Source organism: Cervus canadensis, chromosome 10 (genome assembly GCF_019320065.1).
Source record: "Cervus canadensis isolate Bull #8, Minnesota chromosome 10, ASM1932006v1, whole genome shotgun sequence".
Taxonomy (NCBI): domain Eukaryota; kingdom Metazoa; phylum Chordata; class Mammalia; order Artiodactyla; family Cervidae; genus Cervus; species Cervus canadensis.
The window spans coordinates 44,950,135-44,956,155 of record NC_057395.1 but is presented as its reverse complement, the minus strand read 5'-3'; the positions used below and the strand labels follow the sequence as shown (position 1 = coordinate 44,956,155).

General features: G+C 39.9%; 1 pseudogene; it reads right to left on the bottom strand.

Moving 5' to 3' along the window:
* Positions 1-1,796: 1,796 nt before the first annotated feature.
* Positions 1,797-6,021, bottom strand: part of LOC122448901 — a 29,665-nt pseudogene continuing 25,440 nt past the window's right edge.

The following is a 6,021-nucleotide window of genomic DNA, read 5'->3' as shown; positions in this document are numbered from 1 at the left end:
CCTCTACATAGAAAACCCTAGACTCTACCAGAAAATTACTACAGCTAATCAATGAATACAGTAATGTTGCAGGATATAAAATTAACACACAGAAATCCCTTGCATTCCTATATGCTAACAATGAGAAAACAGAAAGAGAAATTAAGGAAACAATACCATTCACCATTGCAACAAAAAGAATAAAATACTTAGGAGTATATCTACCTAAAGAAACAAAAGACCTATACATAGAAACTATAAAACACTGATGAAAGAAATCAAAGAGGACACAAACAGATGGAGAAACATACCGTGTTCATGGATTGGAAGAATCAATATTGTCAAAATGGTTATTCTACCCAAAGCAATCTATAGATTCAATGCAATCCCTATCAAGCTACCAACGGTATTTTTCACAGAACTAGACCAAAGAATTTCACAATTTGTATGGAAATAACAAAAAACCTCGAATAGCCAAAGTAATCTTGAGAAAGAAGAATGGAACTGGAGGAATAAACCTGCCGGACTTCAGACTCTACTAAGAAGCCACAGTCATCAAGACAGTGGTGGTACTGGCAAAAAGACAGAAATATAGATCAATGGAACAGAATAGAAAGCCCAGAGATAAATCCACGAACCTATGGACACCTTATCTTTGACAAAGGAGGCAAGGATATACAATGGAAAAAAGACAACCTCTTTAACAAGTGGTGCTGGGAAAACTGGTCAACCACTTGTAAAAGAATGAAACTAGAACACTTTCTAACACCATACACAAAAATAAACTCAAAATGGATTAAAGATCTAAATGTAAGACCAGAAACTATAAAACTCCTAGAGGAGAACATAGGCAATCTATGGCTGATTCATATCAATGTATGACAAAACCCACTGAAATGTTGTGAAGTAATTAGCCTCCAACTAATAAAATTTTTTTCACATTAAAAAAATAAATAAAAAAAATAAAATAAAATAAATGGATAATGTCTTGGAGAAGAAATGTCCATTATGGAGAAAACCCACCAGATACTTAGGGGAGGGGATGGAAGTAGGTCCCCTGTGACTTTGGAGCACTGATGCACATTGGCCTGCCTGGATTCCCACCCCCCCCCCCCCAGAAAATCATTAACATGACATTTCACAATTGCACATGGGCAAACATCAACGTGGGCTTCCCAGGTTGTTCAGTGGTAAAGGATCCCACTGCCCAGGCAGGAGACATGGGTCCAACCCCTGGGTTGGGAAGATCCCTTGGACAGGGAAATGCCTGGGAAATCCCATGGACAGAAGAGCCTGATAGGCTACAGTCCATGGGATTGCAAAAGAGTCAGACAGGACTTTGCAACTGAACAACAACAAAACATGAATGTAATGCATGATGGATTCATTATTATATAGCTATTATTAATATAATCATATTCCCCTGACACAAAAAGAATTAAAGATGAAACATGTTCAGAGGTCCCTGAAAGAATTGTGGGCTGCAGGCACTATGCCCTTTGTGTTTCCTGGGTCCCTCTGCCCTGAGAGAAGGTACACTAGGCATAGGGATTGGGGATACAAAGTAGTGACATCACCATGATGTCAAATCTGGGGGTTCTACTGATGGGCTGTCCTGGGCCCAAGTTACATTTCTGTTGGTCAGAGATGGAGCCCTGGAGGAAACCTCTGGTCTGAAGTCTACAGGAAGCCCCTGGTTTACTACTACACTGAAAATCAGGACTCTCTTCCCAGAATTAAGCTTTTGAAAAGCTTAGTTCTCCTGCTGACCTGCCTGCTACAGAAAACAGTGTATGTGTGAAATATCTGCAAATCACTTACAATAGTATCTCGTTATATCTTATATTTCTGTTGATGCCATCAATTGCTTTCATGTCTTCTGGACTCAGTTCAAAGTCAAACACCTGAAAGGAAGGAACAATCACATTAACCTCTCCCCAAAGGAGACAGCCTCCCCTGGGGACTAGAGGGCTTTCCAGCTGGTAGAGACAAGAATAGAGGACTGGGAAGCCATGTCTGTCCTCAGCTTCCAGGAGAACAACCTGGGACCCTCTGCTGAGTTCTCACCTCTCCTCCCCACACCTTCTCCTTCTCTGTCCACCTCACAAACATTACAGCGCATCAGTCCCTTATCTTTCTTTGTGAATCATCTGTGACAGAAAACAAGCTAAAATCTTCTTTCTCCAAATACATTGCCTTTGGACACTCCTGACTCAATACCTGAACCTGAGTTAACATTAGACTGTTAACTCTCCCCAACAAGCCCTAAGGGTGACAACATTCAGCTGAAGCATTGTGGGAAGGAGGCTCCCTGTGAAAGCCCATTCAAGGATCTGATATCAAACTATTCATTATCTATGACTGAATCTAACAAAAACTTTATGTAAATGTGTTTCTGGAGACAGTTATGAAAAATGTTTAACATTAAAGAACACCTAGATAATTAAAATTTCATATCATAATCATGAAATGGAAAGCTCAGTTTTGTAAAGAAATTCCTTTTCTCCAAATGATCCAGTGTTTCAATGCAACATGAACCAAAGACTTGAGCATGTATTCCTCCCCAGAAGTTGGTAAAGTGATGCTAAATTTTCAATAAAAGAGAGCTAAACAAAAGCAGTCAGGACATTCTAAAAAATAAAAAATTATCATTCTGAAAAGCATACTTATTTTCCACTTTAATAACATGTTGCAGAAAACAGAATAGTTAAATAGAAGAGAGACACCAGAAATGTACTTCTGGAGACTTGATATATGACAGAGTTGACAATGAAAATCTGTGAGGAAACATGGAACTTTAAGTTTAAATTTAAGTATACCAAAGGTGTATGTATCCATTTTCATATTATCTTAGATACTCAGTTCCAGCTAGATTACAGAACCAAATTTAAATGGAAACACAGAAACAATTGATCAGGGGACAATTTCCATTCCACTTGACTTGGCCTGACCTGTAACCTGCGGCACTGAACAGTGATATTTCCCAGAAGTGCTGAGGCAAATCTGAAACCAGACAGGAAGAGAATTTTGTCCCTAATCACTGACTTGATTCACAGCCCTGTGTTGAGATGAAGACCAAGTCAGTTGACCACAGTCTAGCCAAACGTATATGAAAAACTATGCAGAGAAGCATGCAGGCTCCTCTAACAAGAGCCACATCCACCTGCTAAAGCGGAACTGCCGAGCTGCTCTGCACTGAACTGCAAAGGCATGAGAGAGCCCAGCCAAAAGGACAACAGCTTAGTTGAGTGCAGGCTGATTGTTAAACCACAGAATCAAGAGAAGCATAACTGATCTCTACATTAAATCCTGAAATTGGGGAGGGTTTTCTGCACACCTATGCCTATGAGAACAATATCGGCCTCCTACACAGAAGTCAAAATAGAAACAACCAAGCTAAAGTGGACAAAGTCTTGAAGAGGAGCTTCTCAAAGGCAGAAACTCATGGAGATTAAGTGTATGAAGATGAAACCTTATTAGTATTCAGGGAAATACTCTGTTGCCCCCTCCACCATGTTAAAACACAAGGAGAAGCCTGTGTGTGACCTGAAGGAGGGCCCTCACCCAACCACACAAGCCCCCTGACCTCAAGACTCCAGCTTCATAAATGTGAGAAACAAATTTCAATTTTTTCTCAGCCACTCAATCTGTGATATTTTGTTAGTCCAAACGGCCTTAAAAATTCACAATTTCATCAATTGAGAACAAAGAAAATAAGATGTCATTTGCACAAGGTGACAGAATAAATTGCAGAAGTAACACTGGAAATAAATTTCTGTTATCTGTCCAAACTTGGCTCAGTGGTAAAGAATCTGCCTGCAATGCAGGAGACTCCAGTTTGATTCTTGAGTTGGGAAGATCTCCTGGAGAAGGGACAAGCTACCAACTCCAGTGTTCTTGGGCTTTCCTGGTTATGCAGACAGTAAAGAATCTGCCTGCAATGTGGGAGACCTGAGTTCAATCCTTGGGTTGGGAAGATCCCCTGGAGGAAGGCATGGCAACCCACTCCAATATTCTTGCCTGAAGAATCCCCCCAGACAGACCAGCCTGGCAGGCTACAGTCCATGGGGTCACAAAGAGTCAGAGAAGACTGAGAAACTGAGCACACACATCTGTCCAACGTTAACCCTCTCCATCCATGCCACATTTCCTGTTGCCACAGCAGGAGGAGAAATCTACCAGGAATACACACAAGGCATTCATGCACAGGGAAGAACAGGTAACTCATCTTGACTCAAGGAAAGTCTTGAGAGATGGGCATAGAATGACCCTCGTGAAGGATAGTCCCTAGGAGCCCTCTGCCCACAGCCCCACTCATCATCACCTCTATGTTCTCTTTGATTCACTTCTTGTTGAAACTCTTGATCAGAACCACAACCCCACATTGTATCTGGTAGCAAAAGGCAACAAGAGTTGGGGTCTGTTTGTGATTTTTGGCAATGGTACAAAGAACTGGGTCCTCCAAGAGAGTGGGGGTAGTTCTGGTTCACCCTGGAAGGAAATTCAGAAATGCTGAGGAGCTGAAACTAAATACTCAGTTTCTAAGGAGGCTTCTCAAACAGACCAAGTAGGTTCACTCTAGACCGGTGCTTCTCAAAGTGTGATCCAGGGACCAGCTTCATCAGTATCACTTGGGATCTTGTTAGAAATACAAATTCCATGACTTAGTTGAAGACAAACTGAATCAGAACCTCAAGTGGGTCACCTCACATTCTGTGTTTACAAAGTTCTGTGTGTAATTCAGATTCATGATTGAGTTGAGACCAGGATTGCCAAACTTGTGGAATTTTTTCTTTATTTCTCACTGATTGTTTTTCTTTAATAATCAAGACTATGAGTAGAGAAAGAGAAGAAAAATACCAGGAAATATTTTAATGTCACTTTTCTAAGCTCTGATAAAAACTGAGTAGTCCCAGAATGACAGTCATTTATTTCACCATTATTCTTCTAGAGATGCTGACAAAAATGGTTCAAATTGAAATTTTTTCTAGCATGATAGACCTAGGAGTTACATATTATTGTTCCAATTTTAGACATAAGGTAAGTGAGGTTCGGATCATTTATTTTTAGAAACATGTTCATTAGTTAATAAGCAAAATCATGACATAAGCTTGGGTTGCTGGTCTCAACTGGGAGATTATATACAGATTTTAATGTTATTGATGAATCTACAAGCAGGAGACCTGGGTTGGATCCCGGAGTCAGAAAAATCCCCTGGGGAAGGGAGTGGCTACCCACTCCAGTATTCTTGTCTGGAAAATCCCATGGACAGAGGAGTTAAGCAGGCTACAAACCATAAGGTCACAAAGAGTCAGAAACAACATGCAATTAACCATTTCACCCAAGCTAATACAATGTAGAGAAACTGTCTGAGTGACGGGAAGATAAAAGAGAAGAAATCAGTCCATCCTTCCCCTTTCTTCCCCTGCCTATGAGAGTTATCTCCTGACCACTGAGTACTGTATGATTTAAACCATTTCATCAAAAACTGAATTTTAGGTAAACACCATGTTTTCTTCCTTAGAGTTCATTACCATTCTTTTACTCTTTGGGATCCCAGACCACTATAGGCAACAAGAACAATATCGTGTGACTTGCAGAAATCCAACAGTTTACTCTGGTTGAGATAAGGGTGACATTCCACCTGTAGAATGCCAACAGAGAAGAGTGTTAGATTATATGGAAAAGTAATATTAATATGACAGAGAAATATTAAAAGTTTTTTAAAATGCTAAAGGAAAAACTATAACTTAAATGTAAACTTGAAATATCAACATCAAGATAAAAATATAGAGAAGTGTGCTTAAAAGTTAATTTTATAATAGACATGGATGAGAGAACCATTCCAAGCTTGAGTAATCATAAGGTGAGCTCTACATATGAGTAAATGTTTCTGAGTAAATATTTTATTGACTGTTAGTGTCACCATGAGCCCTTCACTTCAGCCTTTCAACTGGATGACTTTCATAGTTTTCAGCACATTTTAGGTACTGAAGACCCAGAAAAGGTGAAACACTAAGGATTCAGCCATCCAAACCCATG